Source organism: Channa argus, chromosome 6 (assembly GCF_033026475.1).
Source record: "Channa argus isolate prfri chromosome 6, Channa argus male v1.0, whole genome shotgun sequence".
Lineage (NCBI taxonomy): Eukaryota > Metazoa > Chordata > Actinopteri > Anabantiformes > Channidae > Channa > Channa argus.
Window position 1 is genome coordinate 787,919 of NC_090202.1, and position 19,139 is coordinate 807,057.

Sequence of the window (19,139 nt, forward strand, 5' to 3'; positions counted from 1 at the left end):
AGAATACAAAGGTAAAAGCTCATCTTAGGACAACTTGGCCTGTCACAATGGGAAAAAGCCCACATTAGGTGGGTAATAATGCTGGTTTCCTGCAAACATAACAAGCAGAAACACGAACAGTCTCGCAGCTGCCTTCACCCACCTATTTGGCACTCCTCCGCTATATTTCCAGAGTTCACGAAGCTTTTGGGAAATGGAGCCACCGCTCTGTTTAGCTGGCAGTGATTACTGTAACATCTCTGAAGAACATGTCACATCCTGAAATAAATGATCCAGTGTACTGTATATCTTTCATTTCTCCCAGTCCTCCACATTCTTCAACTGTAATTAAATATCCGCAGTGTCAGTATAACAAAATACTGAAGCGTTCAAACAAAAAGACACATAGTTTTTAGTTTTATAGTAGGAGTCAGCTGCAGAAATGGCTCCAAACCTGAACCTGATGTTAGCAGATGAAGCTCTGCAGTCTTTGTTTTAAATTAGGACTGCTGCCTCTAAATAACAGGGTCAACAGGTTTAGATGTTGATAATATACGGGGTTGGCCACAGCTATCACTAATTTAACTGCAGATTATATCACAGGGATTTTCTTTATCTTTTATCCTAATCTCAGTGTTAAGCACAAATACTGTACACAAATGAGGTAGAAGTACTCAAATTGCATGTACTTGCCAAAAAAGAAATCTACTACAATACCAAGTAATCTTAATTGAGTCTGTAAAGGAAATTTATTGTAAGTCGTAAAAAATATTGTTGTTTGGGATGTTTTGAAAACAGACACTAAAGATGGAACTGATTTTAACCATTTTTATGGGTTGAAAAAATACACATGATGTATTAGTGGAGTGTAATTTTTGAAGATTCTTTAAATAAGTACTGCAGTCAGACAAATGAAGTGGAGCTAAAAGGACAATGTTTCCCTCTGAACTGAAGTGGAGTAAAATAAGAGGAAAATAAATGGAAATACTACAGCAAAGAGTAGCTACCTTAAAATCCCCCTTAAGTACAGTACTTAATAATTATACTTCGTTATTTATCATCTCTGACTGCATATGTGAACCTTTAGTTGACTATCAGTGGGGATGACAGAGGATACTTCTGTTGTCAATGTGTTTTCTTTGCTGAATATTTAAAATATTGAACAATATCAAAAGTATAATTGAGATGAGGTTGTATCAACGTCAAATAATAATCAAATTTCATGTAATATAACCAGAAAGTGTCATGTTTGTATCAACAATTTCGAATGAAACCTTCTGTGATTAATTATCAAATGGATTTAACAGCCTTGGCTGGTGCTGACACATTCATTTGGGAGGATGATGTGAATCAGCTCTGTGTAATTTGCAGGGTTGTGAGATCCATCCAATAATAAGGCAGCTAGCCCCTGTCCCTCGTGAAGCCCATTCAATTCGGCCTATATTTGCTTAATATCAGTTAAACAATTCAATGAGTACTTTTATTAAATTATTGGAAAGATGCAAAGTGAGAAATCTAATGTTGGAGTCTCCGGCAGGCTGCGCTGTGCCCGCGCACTCCTGCGCGTGAACCGTCAGCGCCGTGAGCGCGCGTCACCCGCAGCAGCAGCAGCAGCGGCGGCGGCGGAGCAGAGAGAGCGCGGAGCGGAGCGCACGGTCAGTCAGTCAGTCACTCAGTGTCGGTACGGCGCTGCTGCTGTGGATGGTAGCGAGAGGGACGGAGCTTTTTCACCGGGATATTCAACAGCATGACCGGGTAAGTCCCGCGGGGGGAGCCGCAGTCCCAGCTGAGATACGGGGGCAAAGTTAGGAGTGTGCGGGCAAACGTGCGGTGCGAATGCGGTGGAGCGAGCTTCCACAGCCGGTGATAAGCGGGTCTCTTTCTTTCTTCCATTCTTTTTTTTATCTGTAATTCCGAGCGGGATGAGGTGGGTGACCCGAGCCTTGCAGCATGTGGTACAGTGTTTGAGATGTGCTGCAGCTGTGAGGCTCCGCGCACAGAAACACCGTGTGGAGGGAAAACAGTTGAGCGGTGGCTGCTGATGAACGGGCTGCGGGACTCCAGCTTCAGCTGCATGGGACATCTGAGAGGACGGTCCCGCTGCAGCCATCCCGACCTGCTCAGTGTGTAATTGTCGATGCTGGCTTCTTGCACTGCGAGCTGCAGAATTAAGTAGCATTAATGGAAACGTTTAGGTTGGTCCAGGTCAGAGATTTTCTATGGAGGCAGGTGCATCTCGGTGTTACTGATCACGCATCCGATACAACAACTTCACTATCAGCATTTGTCAAAAATAACAAATAAAACTAACAAGGCCTTCTCTGCACCTTTACAGCATCTTAATTACCTCCATAACACAGTAGCCCACACCATGGCACATCCCCCGCCACAGCTGGAAAGCTGTGGGAGTGAAATAAAGAAATGCTAATTAGTGGATCATTTGATCAGCTGGAAGCCTGGAAGCTCTTAGAAAAAAAGAAGAATCCTTGGATGTTCATTGTCACACTGAGGGAGTCCTGCAGGCTGTGTGTGATGGCAGTGCAGATATGTTGGGAGTTTATGGAAGCCTGTGTGTGTGAGTGTGTGTGTGTTGCTGCAGAAAGAGACAGAAGCAACAACTGGGGCTGGTCTGAAGTGTCCCACACTATTTAGTGAAAACTACTGTATCTCTTTTTCAGTGTGTGTGTGTGTGTGTGTGTGTGTGTGTGTGTAAAAGGGGAGGCTGCTTCATGAAGGTTAGCAGCAGTCAGTGAAGGACTGCTCCGTCAGGGTGGAGCTCCACCAACTGTCATTTTTATAGGGAGGTTTCTGCAAAAGCCATCAGGATGTAGGAGACTGTGATTTCACATGAAGCTTCAGGAGGTTATTCAGTTTACAGCACGACTGTGCGTACTGTACCTGTTTACCACACACACACACACACACACACACGCATACTTGTGCACATACATCTGCTAGTCTGTGTGTGTGTGGATGCCTCCTCCTCTCACCTTTCAGCAGGCAGGCGGCCAAGCAGCCACACAGCTGTCCATTCACTTGCTCTGCCGGCCTGTGTTACAGCTCCTCCTCCTCCTTCTCCTAACCTCTTTCCCCGACACCTCCTCTTCTTTATCCACCTCCTCATCATCACCTCTCCTCCATCAGCTCTCTCTCTCTCGCACAGCCTGATTGGAACTTGGCCACTGTAGACTGCATTGCTAATGTGTATTACCCAGAGTATTGGCTGTTCTCACTGCTGTTAATTTCACTGTAGCTACTAACTAGTTGCTTTTATTAGACAGATAGCAGTTTAATTTAGTCTGTGCTTTTCTGTACGCTCGGCTTCTAAATTTGTTAACCTTGCAAACCCTGTTTCTCGCTCACAGTTTCTCTTAAAGTAACAGTCTGGCATTTTCGAGAAATAAGATTGTTTGAATTTAGAAAATTCCATCCACAGCAGTGGTGCAGCCATTAAATAAGGTTGTCCAGGGTTTAACCCTATTACAGCTTCAATGAGTTCCTGGGACAAGAAGACAAGTGAAGTGAAACTGGAATAAGAGAACCGACAGAGCACCAAACTTTTTGTAGATTTGAAGATCGTAGTATTTTGAAGGTTCCTTCAAATAAGGAACGTGTCCTTCATTCCCCAAGCAACTGACGCCATGACAGGTGGACGCAAACTAACATTATCATGCAACTATATATTGTACCAAACACGATATCACGGTAATTCAGTCATATTGTGATATCAAACACAATCTGATATAACACAGTTTTGTTAGATGAGGAAAACAATATAATCTTTGTTGTCTCCAACATGCAATTGTAAATTTAGTGACAGCAACACTTGGTCACTTTGGCAGTGTGCTATAGATACAATACTGAAATTTATGCAATCTGTTTGGCTAAGAATGGAGCTAAGCATCCTAAATGGACTAACAGGAATACTCATGAATACTGCTGCAGCATCTCTATCTAACAAGCTACAACAGGTAAGTACATCTTTGTTGATTAGTTAATGAACTTCCGAGTTGTTAGATTTCTTAAGATTTTTCTTGGAATATCGTTTCCTCGTGTTGGCTCCCGTCTCACAAGGTAGGCTAAACACGCCTGAACCCATTTTCGTACTTGCCAAAAAGATGAAATTGATATGTTCCTCCTCAGCCCACTCTGCTTCAGGTTAATTAGTCTGTGTCTACACTGATGTAGGCGTGGTCAGCTTGTGTGTGTGATGCACTCTTCACCCTCCTGCGGCTGCATGGATCCTATCTGAATTCCGACTGCATCACTGCAGATAACATGTGCATGAGGGTTTGCAGAGGAGCTGCTGCACCACTACTGCCTGCAGTAGCTGACCTCTCTGTTGAACACACTGACCTCCACATGGAAGAGAGTGGAGGAGGAGGAGATGGAGCCACCGACCCCCCTCCCCTCTGCTCGTTTTGTTCTCCTTGTCCCTGAGCGCCTTGCTCCACAGGCTGCTCTGCTTGGAAATGGCATCGTTGCAACCCCCTTCTCCTCCTCCTTCACCCCCCCCCCCCCCCTCCCCCCCTGCTTTCCCTTCATCTCTGGGGTCCCGAGGGCTTTGTGAGCGTCTGTTCGTGCCAAATGCCAGCACTCTCCAGCCCCCCCCCCCCCCCTTTCCCTCTGTGTGTGTATGTATGAGAGCAAGAGAGAGTTGGGGGATTTCTTTGGTTCCCTTCTCCATCCAGGCTGGAGGGAGGGGGGCTGCCTGTTGTGTGCTAGTGCTTCATCCCCACTGTTTCTGCAATCGGCTGGTGCAGGCCTGTGTGTATATGTTTGTGTGAACGGGCCTGCTATTGTTCTCAGCGACTGCTGGAATGCAGTTGAATGGTGGCTGTGTCAGCCCAGATGCCCAGCAGTATTGTCTGTCTTTGTCATTTTGATCTGTGTACAGTCCGTTTTTTTTCCCTTTCTTGCTCTTCATGTGCATGACAGCCTGGTCTCGCCATCAACCTGTCTCTCTGTACACACTGTCTGCATGTGGATTAAGAGCCAACAGTGTCGAAACAGCATCTGGAAAACTAATAATCTAGACTCTTGCCTTGTTTGGAGGATGATTTCAAGGTGCTGTATCAGTTTACCTTCAATAAATTATGTCATTTTGAACCATTAGCGCATAACCATCGTGTTGAACACTGCCAGTAAGGTTTAATAGTTTCAACACTACATAGAACAGTGTGTGCCAGCAGGTCAGTTTCAGAGAAACAGCTACTTTTTACTGAAAAGGTGCATGTTGGGAGAAAAGTCTTAGCTGGATGCTCAGAAATGTTACACTTGGTATAAAGTTGGAATTTAGGGCTACGATTGTTTTGAACACTCTGGTGGAACCAAAGTCTCCTCAAGTGTCTTGGTGTAATTGCTTAAATTTATAAACCTAAACAGGTTTGGTAAGAATTACAAGCTGTGATGAGCTAAAATATTACATTCAAGATGTTTGCGTGTGAGAAATTACATGGAAGCTATCGATTCAATTAGTCTTTGATGTCAGTTGATGGTCTTGGTAGAAGCAAAGCAAAGGACACCAGATGAATGAAGACTGTAGGTGATTAGTGTTTAGTCCACAGTGGCATCAGTTGTGTGCGCCTGTTATTTTCTGTAGAACCCACAAAACCACAAATTCTCTAACAACCTCCCTCTGTCTGTATGTTTTCTTTTCTAGGTACCCAATCCAAAGACATCCAGGATAACTGGTGTCTGTAACTTGCCGTGAGTGTGAGTTTGGTTGTGTCAGCTCTGTGATGGAATTGCGATTTGTCCAGGTTGTTCCCCTGTAATCCTTAACAGGTTATAAGCGCTAAAGATAGTGGATGGATGGATACAGTGAACGTTGCACCTTGTCGTCATTAATCATTCAGAGAGCTGAACGACAAGCATTTTGATAAGCATCAACACCAGTTGGCAGTTTTGACATGTAGCCTTGACTTTCTTACCACAGTGCCGCTCTGGCTGCAAGGGCCTCTTTAGTGTATCATAGCCTAAAGTGCTGTCATGCTTGGTTTGCTATTAGTTAATTTGTGTAGCAGTCCCCAGTGTCTGCACTGAGCCTTTGTGTGTGTGTGTGTTTGAGATTTGTCTTTTTTAGCTATACACACACAGTTGGAGTCCAAGCAGTCTCATCTAGTGGCAGGTTAAGTATTAAGCTCTTGATTTGGTGCCAGCCTTTATATTTTATTGCTCTTGTTTTGTCAAAGTGTTTGAAATGAATCATTACAAACACTCATTATTTTTTTTCGTCGAATATTATGCTACTGTTTCCTTAAAGTGACTCAGTCATTGTAATTGCTGCCATCTTGGTGAGGACAGATTCTCAGTAATACTTCTGTGCTTTGATTTTAATGCAGTATTTCTACATTATAGTATTTCCTTTACTTAAGTACTACTTCATCTATCATTGCATATCATATCCATAATTTAAATTGAAAGAAAGAACTGTCCTAATTAATGTATCATTATTTATGTTTATAAAGTGCAGCAATTGATCGGTTCTTCTAGCTTCTCTGTCTATTATTTGGATGCACCCTGCATAACCTACAGTACAGACTAAGGTTTTGCTTAGTGGAAAACATGTCCGACCCCTGTTTCCACAGAGGAGACACTAACTGTGGCTTGTATTCTTTCACTTTATTTTCACATTTACAATTGCTACAGGATCAGCTGTTTGCTAACAGCAAGTGTGAACACATGACAGCACGACGGGGAAGGCTTGTGTAGCGGAGACACAAGTGCAGACACAAGTATTTCACTGCACACAGAAAGGTGAGAACATGGTGACTTCAGGAGCTTATAAAAAGAGACATTTCTTTCTGTGAATACAAAGGTGTTAATTAGCTGCACAGTTAATGTGAAATAATGCGTGTTTGCCCTTGTCCGTGTACTCACAATACAATAAGATCTGTAGGCAGTATTCTTCAGTTACCCTGTGCACAGCTGCCCAAGCAGTCTGCATGTTGAATGTCTCCTGTCCTACACAGGGGCTCACCTGACCACGAGCCAAAACCCCGGAAATTAAGTTCTGAATCCAACAGGTTCAAATTAATTACAGCGTGAGTCTTCAAAAGGAGCCCATTTTCTATGGCAGCTGTCTAATCAGCCAGCAGAATAATTCACAGGAAGCTCTTTGTCATGTTAAATCATGTCCACTGCTTTTCATTTACTGTGTCAGATTTAGCTGATACTGTTCCAGGACTTTTTTATTTTACATTCACGTACCCAGAAACAGAGGTGAAGTTCTTGCCAGTCTGTGCAGAAAACATCAATTAAACATTCCTTTATCCCCAAGCCACCGTGACTGTGCTGATGTGACTGGTGAATAATTGCACTTCTGCTAATAATGCTGGAGAATCATTTTAAGCAAGTCTGTGTCTGGTGACTGTAAGTTACTGTACCCAGCCTTTCAACTCCTGTTCGGTTTGCCCTGCTGCTGTATGCACACGCATATGTAGCTGTTAAGGGATCGTGTAACTGGCCTGGAGGTGTATCTAATTGGGCTAAAAATCCAGCTCCGAGCTATGAACAAGTAAGAATGTGTGTAGGAGGCAGCATGGTTACACTTTGTGAAAAGAAGTGGGGTCACTCTGTCAAGTGCCCTTATGTTTTGACATTAATGCGTAGTTCAACTTCACTCTCATTACTTCCCACATTGCTTGTCCTTATTAGGTTTTCCCTGCCGTGAGTTGCAGCACCCTTGAAATCACTCCATTTGTCTGGTTGCTCGTTTCATTTCCAAATCCCGCTACAGTTGCAACATCCCATTAGAGTTCTTCACTGGTAATAGTTGACACCTAGACAGAGTGCATCTTGCTGCAGTGCCTGCACACACACACACACACACACACAGGGGATGTCTCCAGTGTCTCCAGTGTGCATGTTTCCTCATGCCTGCCATGTGTGCCTGGCGCCCAGTGCTGCCAGAGCAGATGGGTATTGATCCCGTGTGTGGGGGGTTAGTGTTGGCATGTCAACCAGCCGCTCGCAGAGGTGTCAGGCTGAAAACCTGCCCAGCCATTTGGGCAGCATCTCCAGGAGAGGAAATATGCATTTACATGTCTTTTGTCAGTCACGGTGGCTGGAGAAACATGTTGCTCCGCTGGGTGACATTTTTCCTCAACTTATATTACTGCACATGTGCAAGAGCTCGCAAGACTAGTGTGATTCTGATAATTTGGTGTCAAATTGTTAAACTATGCCTTTTGGGATTAATAAACTGTGTTTGTCTGATATGGTTTTAATAATTGGAGCAGGTCTGAACCAAGCAATCAGATGCAGATGCTTGTGGCTTAGGTCCAATTGATGATTTGGACAAGAACAAACAAAGAATAGCCTTAAAAAAGTCCTTACAATTCTCTTTTTCTGTAACTCGTCAGCCCTTGAATCAGATTATGAAAGCCTGGACCTGCGTCTAGCACTGCTGTGTCACTAATGAACACTCCATCCTTCAAGGGCAGCAAGTTGGCTTCTGACTTGTAGCTCTGCTGCGGATCAGTTTTCCCTTTTTCAGAGTAAAAGCTGAGTCTTGTTTCAGAACAGTAGTTTGGCTCATTCTCCATAAGTCTCTCGAAACCTCAGCTGCATTTTTGTTTTCCTCTGCCGGTCCTATTATTTCAGAGAAATGCATTCCTGTAATAAGTTTGGCTGCTCAGTGGTGCGCTGTACTCTGAAATTATGCTGATAGGCCCATGAAATGGAAAAGTCCAGAAGAAACAGCTGCGTCTCAGTGGAGTTAGTCTCTCTGTGGCATCATTTACTGGCTAGCAGAGGCTCTTGTCACCCACTCATTGAGATGCAAGAAAACAGAGAGAGAGAGAGACAGAGAGAGAGAGACAGAGAGAGGCGTGCTGGGAGAACATAAAGGCTGATCTTCCTATTTCTGCCTTGGGGGCTCAAAGCATTGAATTTCAGTGCAGATCTGTGGAGCAGAGTTGCTGCTGACTTTAACAAATAGACTGTGGACGTGGTGGGTCGGCTCGGTGATACAGTGCCGACCAAACTATTGGTGACTCTGCCTCTTTTTTTCTTCTGAGCGGAGCCGCTTGTCAGTGCCAACCTCTCAATCAATTTGTGTGTAGTTGCTGAAGGTGTTCACCAATCGGCCGGCGCCTGCAGTGGCCCGATCCCTTCCTGCCTTTGATAGATGTTGTTGGTCAGAGTGTGGGGCCTTGTCGGCAGGAAATGGGGGAAATTCTGCGTTTGAAGTGGAGCGCAGTGTTGGTTTTCTAGGATCGATTGCTCGTTAGGGGAGCATTTGATAAGGGCCGGTGGAGAAAGTAATTCAGCTATGAACTCGAACACAAACTTTTACTTCTTCCCAAAATCAGAAAAAACACACTGGTTGTTGGAGCATGTTTCATGCACAGATGATGGTAGATAAAGAAATATTTGGTGTGTATGTGTGTGTGTGTGTGTGGGGGGGGATGTTCCTGCCAGCAACCTCTGACATGTTATAACAACAGATATCAGCTCGTTTGACTTTGAGTGCTGATTATCAACTGTGTGTGTGTGTGTGTGTGAGAGAGAGAGAGCAGCCCCAGTGTTGACCTTTACTGCCTGTATTGTGGCCGTAGCAGTGTTTGATGATCCATTCACATTTACATTTAGTCATTTAGCAGACGCTTTTATCCAAAGCGACTTATAAGTGAGGTACAAGGCAGCAAAAATCTAAGTCAAATCACTCTTATCCATCTTATTGAGACTGAGACAGACAGTGTGTGATATTTGGTTTTCAGCTCCTTTGTTGCTGCCTTTTGACCAAATAATGCCAGGAAACGAGGGCTCTGAGCAAAACTCGGGTTCTCAAATGTACTGAGTTACAAGAAGCATTAAGCAGTTCAGATGGATTGATTTCAGAATAAAAGACCATATCTTGTTGAGTAATTTCTGCATACAGTGGTTGAAATTAGTTTGGGACTTTTGAAAGTTCAGTTCGGATTCTTGGAATACGTTTTTTACTAATTACAATTACTTCAGTGAACCTATTTGCACTGCCAAATTGTCGACCATTTGCCTTTTGAGATGCTTATGAAATATGACTGGTTCTCATGAGGGCCTCAGAAAGGCAGCATAAAAATACGTGGGATGAATGAGTGCACGGCTTTTTGTATTTATGGCTTTCTTTTTAAAAAAGGGGCAATTAGCTGTATTACCTAAATGCTTGTATGCCAATGACGAAAATAAACTGAACTGTAAAAAAAGTTGAATTTAGTTGAATACTACCAAAGAAAGGTACCAAAAATTGTTCCGTTTTTCACGGTCCAATGTGGAACACACCACTGGAAAATTGGAACTGATCCAAGCTCCTGTCCTAAATCCAAAATCACAGCTAAAAGCAGCAAACATTTAACTGCCTCACATTCCTGCAAAACTAAAAAATGCAAGCACGCTCCTAAAATATGTTCTGTACTGAATAAAAGTCAAATTGGATTTCTCACCCAGCCCTACATGACTGTGGCACGAGCAACAGAACGGATTCTGTGAAATTCTGATTGATATGTATAAGACACAGCGCAGATAGTTATACAAGCTAAGTGAGCTACACCCCTGCGTTGATCATGTTGAATGTTTCCAGATAGACGTGAGCAGTTCCACAGAGTGCTGCTTTAGCCTGATATACTGTAACAATACGTTACCTTTAGTTAATAAAAAGGAGCACACATGGTTAGAGATTAGTTGGGAAGTTGTTCAGATTTTACCTTAGTGCTAATTAGTGCACATCTATGAGACATTTTCCCTCCAAAGTCAGTGTTTTTCTCTGTCTCTAAATACTCGATTGTTTAATTAGATGAAAACAGAGTTCAGCTTTAATTGATGTACTGAGGCATCAATAATCAGTAATAATATTAATGATCTTAGACAACATCAAACCCTGGAAAATTCAACAAAGCAGGGGGTCGGGTACTCCGAGCTTCCTCATCATCACGGTGTGCACATATGAATGATGACAAACATGCATCAGTGCAAGTCAGATGGATGAAACACAAACACACACACACACACACACAGGCTCAAATCCATCACTGCACTTGCAATAATGGAAGTAAAAAGGCTTCTGCTTGACGTCCGATGGCCATGATTATTCAGCAGCCCATCAGTGTTTTGTCTTCTCTCTGTGTTTCTCAGTACAGCCTAACCTCCTCCTTATCTTTCTGCTGCTGCTGCTGCTCTCTTTCTATTCTGTTTTCCTCTCAGCACTCAGCCCCACTCCTTCCTCTCTCTGCTTCACACTCAGTGTTTTGTTCCCATCCTCCAGCACTGACACTGTTCTTATTTGCCTCTATTATATTCAAAGCTTTTATTTCAGCACGTTGAGTCTGGGTTTGTTTTTCTCTGACTCAGCCTGTATATATATATATATATTTTTTTTTTCTTTTGTATTATTTGACTTTGCTCTACTTATTGTTCTCTAGTGATTTGACTTTGTTCTCTATTTGATTGTATTTTGATTTTATATGTCTCTCCTCCTTTATGTGATATTGACTGTTTTCTGACTGCTCATTGTTTGCCATGCTTTGCAACTTTTGTGGTTGAAAGATATGAAAAAAAAAAACACTTGGAGTAGAATAAGCTCAGAGAAAAGTAGGTTTTTCTAATAAACTGAGGAGAAGTGCGTGCAGACCTGGTTGACGGCAGTGTATGTGTGTGTGTGTATGTGTGTGTGTTATATGGATGTACTCAACCCGTGGTAGCTTTCAAATCTAGCTGAAATTGTAATTCATTTTTCTGTCAGTATATGCCATATACTTTGTCTCCTGTCCAGGGTGTACCCCACCCCGTACCCCCGCAACTCTTAACAGGATAAACAGTTTAGATAATGATGGATCATCACAACTGATGACAGTCGCCAACAGGAACACAAGAAGAAATGTCCATGGGCCAAAGCACAAACTAAATGTCTAGTTTCCCTGAACTTGTAAAACAAGTCAGTTCTGTCTTTGAAACATAGAACTGTGGCTGCTGCTTGCAACCAATTTTCTGTAACCTTGTGTGTCTATTTTACTGTGACTAATGTGTGACTGTGGTCAAGATGCCCAAATCTCCACCCAGGCTTGTATCACAGCAGTTTGTAGATTTGATGTAGGAAGAATTAAGGATAGTGTCTGATCTGTCTGGGCCCTCAGTCATAATGTCAGATGTGAACAAATAAAATCAGGTTTATAGTGGTGCCTAAAAGCTTGTGCACCCCTTAGGATTTTGTGTATTTCTGCATAAATGTGACTTACATGCGATCAGATTTTGAATGGGACACCAAAACATTACCATTAAACCCTGCTCGTATGCATGACAGTGCTGGATGACTTCAAAGTTTTAAGTTATATTTATGATAACAGAAATGTGTAAAGGGTTCATATATTCTCCAGTGCCACTGTACAATATGTACTGATTTGACTGCAGCTGTCAACATGTAAAATAAACGTGGTGTATTTGAACAGTGTGTGCACGTTTGCTTGATTGTACATGTTCTACAAAAACCTGTGCAGGAACTAAACACATACACAATTAATTCTATATGCATGTTATTTGAGTGTCATATTTGCTGGTGAATTACATCTAATAAAAGCTCACACTAGTGTCATTTTTCGACTGACAGAAATACATTAAACATCAGAATTTAAAAAAATGTCTTACCAGACTTGTGATGTCTGATTTGATTATCATCAGACAAATCAGCTCTGTGCAGCTGCTGCATTTTACCTTATTGTTCAGTGTTATATTTACAAAGTGGCCTGGCCTGGTCTCATTCATGTTGTATCTCCATTTTAATTTTATGGGCAGCATGAGAAGAAAAGCCAGACGTCTTTATGGCTGTACATTTACGAGCGGTTTCAATTAGAACAGAGGATGTGTTTCGTGCAGACATACAGGGACTGAGAGTTGGAGGTTTACTCTGCATTGTTTGATGAGTCCACACACGATTTCATTTTCCTGATGATTTGGTTGTTTTCAGCTTTTGGGAGAACTTTAAGTGAGTCATAAATCTGTGCAGCCCTGAAACCTGCCTCTGTGGCTTTGTAGCCTGAGGGCTGTGATGTCCTTTCTTTTCACTTTGGATGTGATCATGTGGGACAGCAGCTGCCTAGAGATCAGAGAGGCTTGTGACCAGGAGGATGTTGGTCGTACTCCCAGGACCTGCCATTTTCTGTGTGTGTGTGTGTGTCTAGCACCATGTGATTATGCATTGGTCGATGTTAAAAAGCATTCTCGTAGTGTCTGTTTTCAGCCGCCTTGCATCACTGCACCTCTCCTCAGTGTGTCCTCTGCAGACTAAAGCAGCGTGAGGTCTGCTGCTGCACTATATCACCACAGGTGTGATGAATTACTATAGGGAGTGTGTGTGTGTGTGTGTGTGCTGAGACCCGAGTGCAGCTCTAACCAGGCTCCAGGGACTAGAGATGTGACTTTGGCGTGGCCAGGCTCTGATAACGGTAATTACCTATTGTTGGATCCTGTACATCCTCTACTATGCGCTTGACTTGGCCATTAGTTGCCTCTGGACAACTCACACACACACAAACACTCAGACATACATACAGAGAATTAAGCTTTATTTTCTCCCCCATTCACTACTCTGGCTGAAACAGAGCAAGCCAACAGGCCAATCCTTCAGATTTGTGTAAAAGCATAGTAATTGGTCTACAGTGACTGGATCTGTCATAAAAATGAATGTGTAATTTAAAAGTGCTTAAGAACAGTGACATTTCCCCGTGTACTTCATTGCTTTTAATAATAACAGTCCTTGCATTTCCATTCACGCTGTCCTTGTATCTCTTAATTCACTCTGCATGATGTTGCGTACCATATTATTAGCAGCCTAAAATGAGTGTGTGTTTCTATCAGAGGCTGAAGAATGCAACAGAGATAGACATATTATATTTGGCCCACATATACTGTAGCTGAACCCGTCTACTCAATCAATACTAAAGTAGTGCTTTAGAACAAACTGCACACAAGTTGAGCATTTATCCAGACATCCAGGGACAAACCACAACATCTGTATTGAATTGGGCTACCACAACCTAGATTTAGTCTGTGGTCATTGGTTTAAATACAGCTACATGTAGCAATGAGGACCGTATGAGCCCAATGTACAGTAAGTTAAAATTAAGAAATAATGCTCTCTATACAATATTTATATTTATTGACAAAAACAACTAAAAAGGAAAAAAGAACACTTTAGAACACAAACAATCATTTGTATTGGGTAAAGTTAACCCAGCATTGCATCTTTGCCATTTTGGTCCAAATAGTTTGTTTTTTTTTCCAAACTTTTTAATGCACTAATCAAGTTATCAAAAACAGACTGATGCTAAATATTGTTTGTAATACCAATCATACTACAGTATTTCATACTTCTAAACATTTTTGTAACAGTCAGAGTGATGAATCTGCGTCAGCAAGGCAAGTCTCAGATAAAGTCATAAATATAATACCTGAGACATACGAGTTTTCTGTAATTGTCATGTCCATTTGATTGATTATAGTCAATTTATTCCGCAGATTTACAAACTTATATTCTTGTGGTTAATCACCAGGCATGAAGACCTGGGGTTCAATGTGTTAACTATTGTCGGTGTAACAGCACACTACCAGTAAGTGGCCTACAGGTTGCACGTAATCCTGGTCAATTCCTATACATGGAACTGTCCCACATACGTAGATGTTGATGTGCTGTTAAACATCGAACACTTCTTAACTGCAGCACAGATGACTCGGGTTCAGGTTCAAAACACGACAGAATAGTCGAGAATAAAGTCTCATCTCACATTCTGCAGAGTTTTCCAACATAACACCAGTGTCTTCTTTTAGTCCAATTAACACCATGGTGGATGCCAGCATGTGTGGAATGTGAGCAGTTTCAATTATTTTTCCAAACAGCCAAATGTAAAAGAAAACTAAATATATTCTCCACTCATTCTAGTAGGAGACTAGGCTGAGAAAACCAGCTTAAAATCATGCAGGGAACACACTCAGCAAATGTCAAACAGCCAAATTCAGGAGCCTGTAATCAGGTTTGGATCACAGTGGCGTGCTGTGGGGCATGGGCCAGGTATGCAGCCTAATGGAAACCCAACAGCAGTGTCCTGCTAACAGAGCAGGACTGAAAACAGGAGTGAGGAGGGTGAAGCAGCTTAAATTACATCCTGTACAGAGAGCCAACATAGTCTGCTGAGAAATGGGCCTCATTTCAATCTCTACAAGACCCCAGCCTCATCAGCACACACACACACAAACACACACTACTAGTTCTAGAAGGAGCACGTTCCCAATTTCCCATCTGTCCATCTTTTCCTCAATTGTTTTGGAGAAGAAAAAAAATCCCAGCAATCATTTAATGACAATCAGTATTTTAGGGAGAACTGACAGCCTTGTATGATCCGGTCAGCCTACATTCCAGCCCTTACTTGCGGTCATGAGGGCTGGATGGTGACCAAAAGAATCCAAGCAGCCGAAACGACTGTCCTCTATAGTGTGGCTGTACCCTTTGACTCTGGGCATCCAGGGGAGTTGCTGCTCCTTTGCATCAAAAGAAGCCAGTTAAGGTGGTTTGGGCATCTCATGGGGATTTCTCTGGGGCAGCTTCACCTGAAGAACCTAGGAGCCTGAACACAATGGAGTGATTATATATCTCTTTGTGCATGGGAACACCTTTGCATCCTGGGAAACATTGCTGGGAAGACGGACATTTCCCTTGCTGAACCATAGTCTGACTCAAGATAAGTTATGTAATGGATGGATGGATGGACTTTTACAGAATAGAGTCTGTGGTTCACCTCTTGCTATTGACTGTGGAGGTTGGTTGAGTTGAGGGCTAAAGACAATGTGCTTTACTGTGACTTATAGGTGACAGGCTCGGCAGGGACCTCCTCCTCATCATCTCTTGATTGTTCCTCATCAGTCTCATGATCTGACACTGTTCTTCCATGTCAGTATCATCCCTTCTTTCTTTTTCACTATGTCATGATCAAATTCTGATGGAGCACCACATGCAGATTCAGCAGTTTGATCTTTGTGCTGTGACAAAGAGAAATGTGGGCAATCGTCGATAACTTAATGATAGACCCTAAAAATGAGCATTCTCTCATTTTACATTGCCCAAAAAACAAAACAAAAAATGAATGAATCCAATTAATTCAAAATATTGGCCTGATTTAAAATGTACTCACCCCAGAGCACCGCAAAACTACTATGTCCATATGGTTCCTCAACTCAAGAAAAGTTTCTGAGTTCTGACTATGTCCTTGCAGCCACCAACCCCAAATTATTATTGATCAGTTTGTCAAGTTAGACAGAATGATTTACAAAAAGGATGAAGTTGAGCAAACAGGTGCCTTCATGGTGACTCAAGCAGTGTATTAAATTAACTAGTTTTGTACCTAATGTTTTGACCAATTGCATAGCCACTGTTCATGCACACAGGGACGGGCTTCAAGTGGATGTGCACGTTTTAGCGTATTGATTTACAAAAAACAGAAAGTTAGAGCGAGCCTTGCTAACACAGGGTAAAAGGCAAGTCATGTGTCCCTACACTCTCATGTGAGCCACCAGCTCCCCTCATCCTTCTTTGTTAGAGAGGTGTTTTAGGGGCTGTACAGAGCATAGGTTAGTTCTAGCAATCTAAAATTATTCATTCTTTCCAAATACAGCTAATACATCTGGAGAAAATGTATGTATTTTTTCACCATAGTGGACATTTAAACCATAACTTCAGTACAGAGAAAAATGTTGGACAAGTGGAAGCAATGTCAACATTTTATCCCTCAAACGATTCGGAAGTTTGAGGGATTTTTCCTATTTTTTTGTCTATTCAGCTCTAATTAAAGCCTGATCTGATTTTCCTGATATTAGCACAATGATCCAAACTTTAAAAAGACCCTCCTGTAAGAAGAGGACCCTGGTTCAAGTTCCCACTCTGCTGAAGTATACTTTAGAGGACAATGAAGCCTGGCCAGCTGTGTGTCTCCCCCTGACCTCCAAGAAGAAAAGAGGATTTTCTGTGTTTATGCACCCATTTCTTCTGTCTTTCTGGGACTGAGATAAAGGCCAGTGTCCAGTCAAGGAAATGAAAATGAAAATGTGTGCGTTGGTGTCAGCGACAAGCCGCTGAGGCCTTTCTGTGCAAATGACATTTCAGTTTTACTGCACCTTCAGATAGTAATATTTCAAACACAGTATTTGAAAAGGTGTGGATGTTATCATCTCTGAGTTTTTGGTGTGAAAGAGAGAAGGAGCGTGTGTGTGTGTGTGTGTGGCAGTATTTATGGAAAGCATACACACAGCTGAGGTATCAGGGGTGTCAGAACCCTGTAAAGACGATCATTCTTTAAGCTTCAGCTTGTCTTTCTCTGCATTTAAAGATAAACGGGTGAATTCTAAAACAGCAGCTAAACCCTGACAGGATGTAAAGGATAGTGAGCCCCGCTTTAAAGTTACTTACAATTCTTATCTGTTTAAAGTCCAGTGTTTAATGAGTACAATTGATAAAGCCTCTTGGATGAACGCTAAACAGAAAATCAGGCCACCTCAGCCACAGCTTTGTTGTCGTAATCGGGAAGCAGGCCTCACAGGTCGGGATTTGATTCCAAAGGATGGTCTTCAACTGTCAGCAAATTAGATGCACATAAACTTGATTTATAGCATATTAGCAAAAGTCTATTGTCGTCAATGTAACACTGCACTAACAATCCTTTTTGCATTTTTTTTAAACAATAATATTGAAAATATCCAACTGCTGGTACAGAAACAGAAACTAATATTTGTGAAAGACAACTGGAGAATCATTGTGTTATCATTGTGTTAATATTAAAGCATTTAGCTTGTTGGATGAGACAGGACACGATGACCTGTTAAGTGTTGGATCTAAACCATCTATCCTAAACCAAAATTCATTTAATGTGTGTTCTAGTGTTTGGCTCCTGGCTGGTCGGAGAAAACTGCAACCAAATTCCTTCTTTTCCATCTCCTTCAAAAGTAAAACCTATAATAAGTGTACTGACGTAACGTCATGTAGAATCGTCACATTCTGCATTGTATAGTTCGTCGTTCGTCTCTCTTAAGTGCTAAGCTAGTCTAGACTTGTCCACAGAGCAGTGTTGGACAGAAAGAAAAAGAAAGGACAAGAGGCCTATTGACTTTCAATGGGCATTATTGGTAAATGTAAAAGTATGTGCAATGGATAACTTGATCCTTGGTCTCTGTGGGCACAAAGTACAGGATTTTGACACCAAACATCCACCTTGACCTCCTCAACTTTAGTTTCTGAATTCCTCCAGATGTTTGATTACAAATGAAGAGATGCCACAGAAGGAAAATGTGACAATGAAACACCTGCCAACAGACTTTGTAGGAATAGTGTTACCAGTAAAACATTAGCTGGTGTAACTGCCATGTGTCTTTAACTTCTTGCAGCAAAGATTTTACCCACAGATACTGATGCTTCAAACAGGTGTCAGTCTTTGCTATGGCACATTATGAAAAGGACTGATGAGTATGAGCTTTGTCTTTCTGATTGAGGCCAGCATTCATTAGCTCATTTTGAAGTCAATGACAACACTTTGAGATGTTTTGCTGATTGTAATAGACCCCTTCCCTTGGAGTTCCTGTTGATGACGTTTGAGACTGTGTAACTGCTGTTGATTTGTTGGTGATGACCATACTGTATGTGTCAAAGGACTCTTCCTGGAAATGAACTACCAGGAATGGTGTTTTCTTCCCGTGTGACTGAACCTGGGGAGGAATGAGAAATGTATGGAGTGCTAGAATTACTGTCAGGCATATACACACTCACACACACAAGACACAGCACTAAGCTGCTGGGTCACCCATGTCCATTTATATTCAAATTTGAGTGTTTGACCCCCGAAGTTCCTCCTGCAGCAGCCTTCTCTCTGAGTGTCTGTCTCTGTCTTTGTCTGAATGGATTCATCAGGCTGGAAGCTGTTTGTTCACATCCCACTGCCCTCATTAACATTTCACTGCCCCTCTCTTGCTGCCTCCTGCTCTTTTTAGCACAATGATACACACACATGCACACACACACACACACACAGCCTGATAGTAACCATAGGCTCTGTTAGAGACAGAGAGTTGAACAACACTGCAGGAGTTTCTGTTCTTCTCCTTTCTCTCTTATTCTTTCTCACTCGCAGTTTTACATTTTTCTGCCACTT

General features: G+C 42.2%; 1 protein-coding gene across 14 annotated transcripts in view; it reads left to right on the top strand.

Moving 5' to 3' along the window:
- Window positions 1-1,498: 1,498 nt before the first annotated feature.
- The window catches only part of fat3a (FAT atypical cadherin 3a), a 155,603-nt gene continuing 137,962 nt past the window's right edge, over window positions 1,499-19,139 (top strand). For 8 of the 14 annotated variants that reach the window (XM_067507251.1, XM_067507255.1, XM_067507258.1 and 5 more), the window contains exon 1: window positions 1,574-1,734. The gene's annotated coding sequence lies outside the window, so the exon portion shown is untranslated. Of the gene's footprint in view, window positions 1,735-19,139 lie in introns of all 14 variants that reach the window. The other 6 variants (XR_010914642.1, XM_067507260.1, XM_067507261.1 and 3 more) reach the window with 3 other exon arrangements.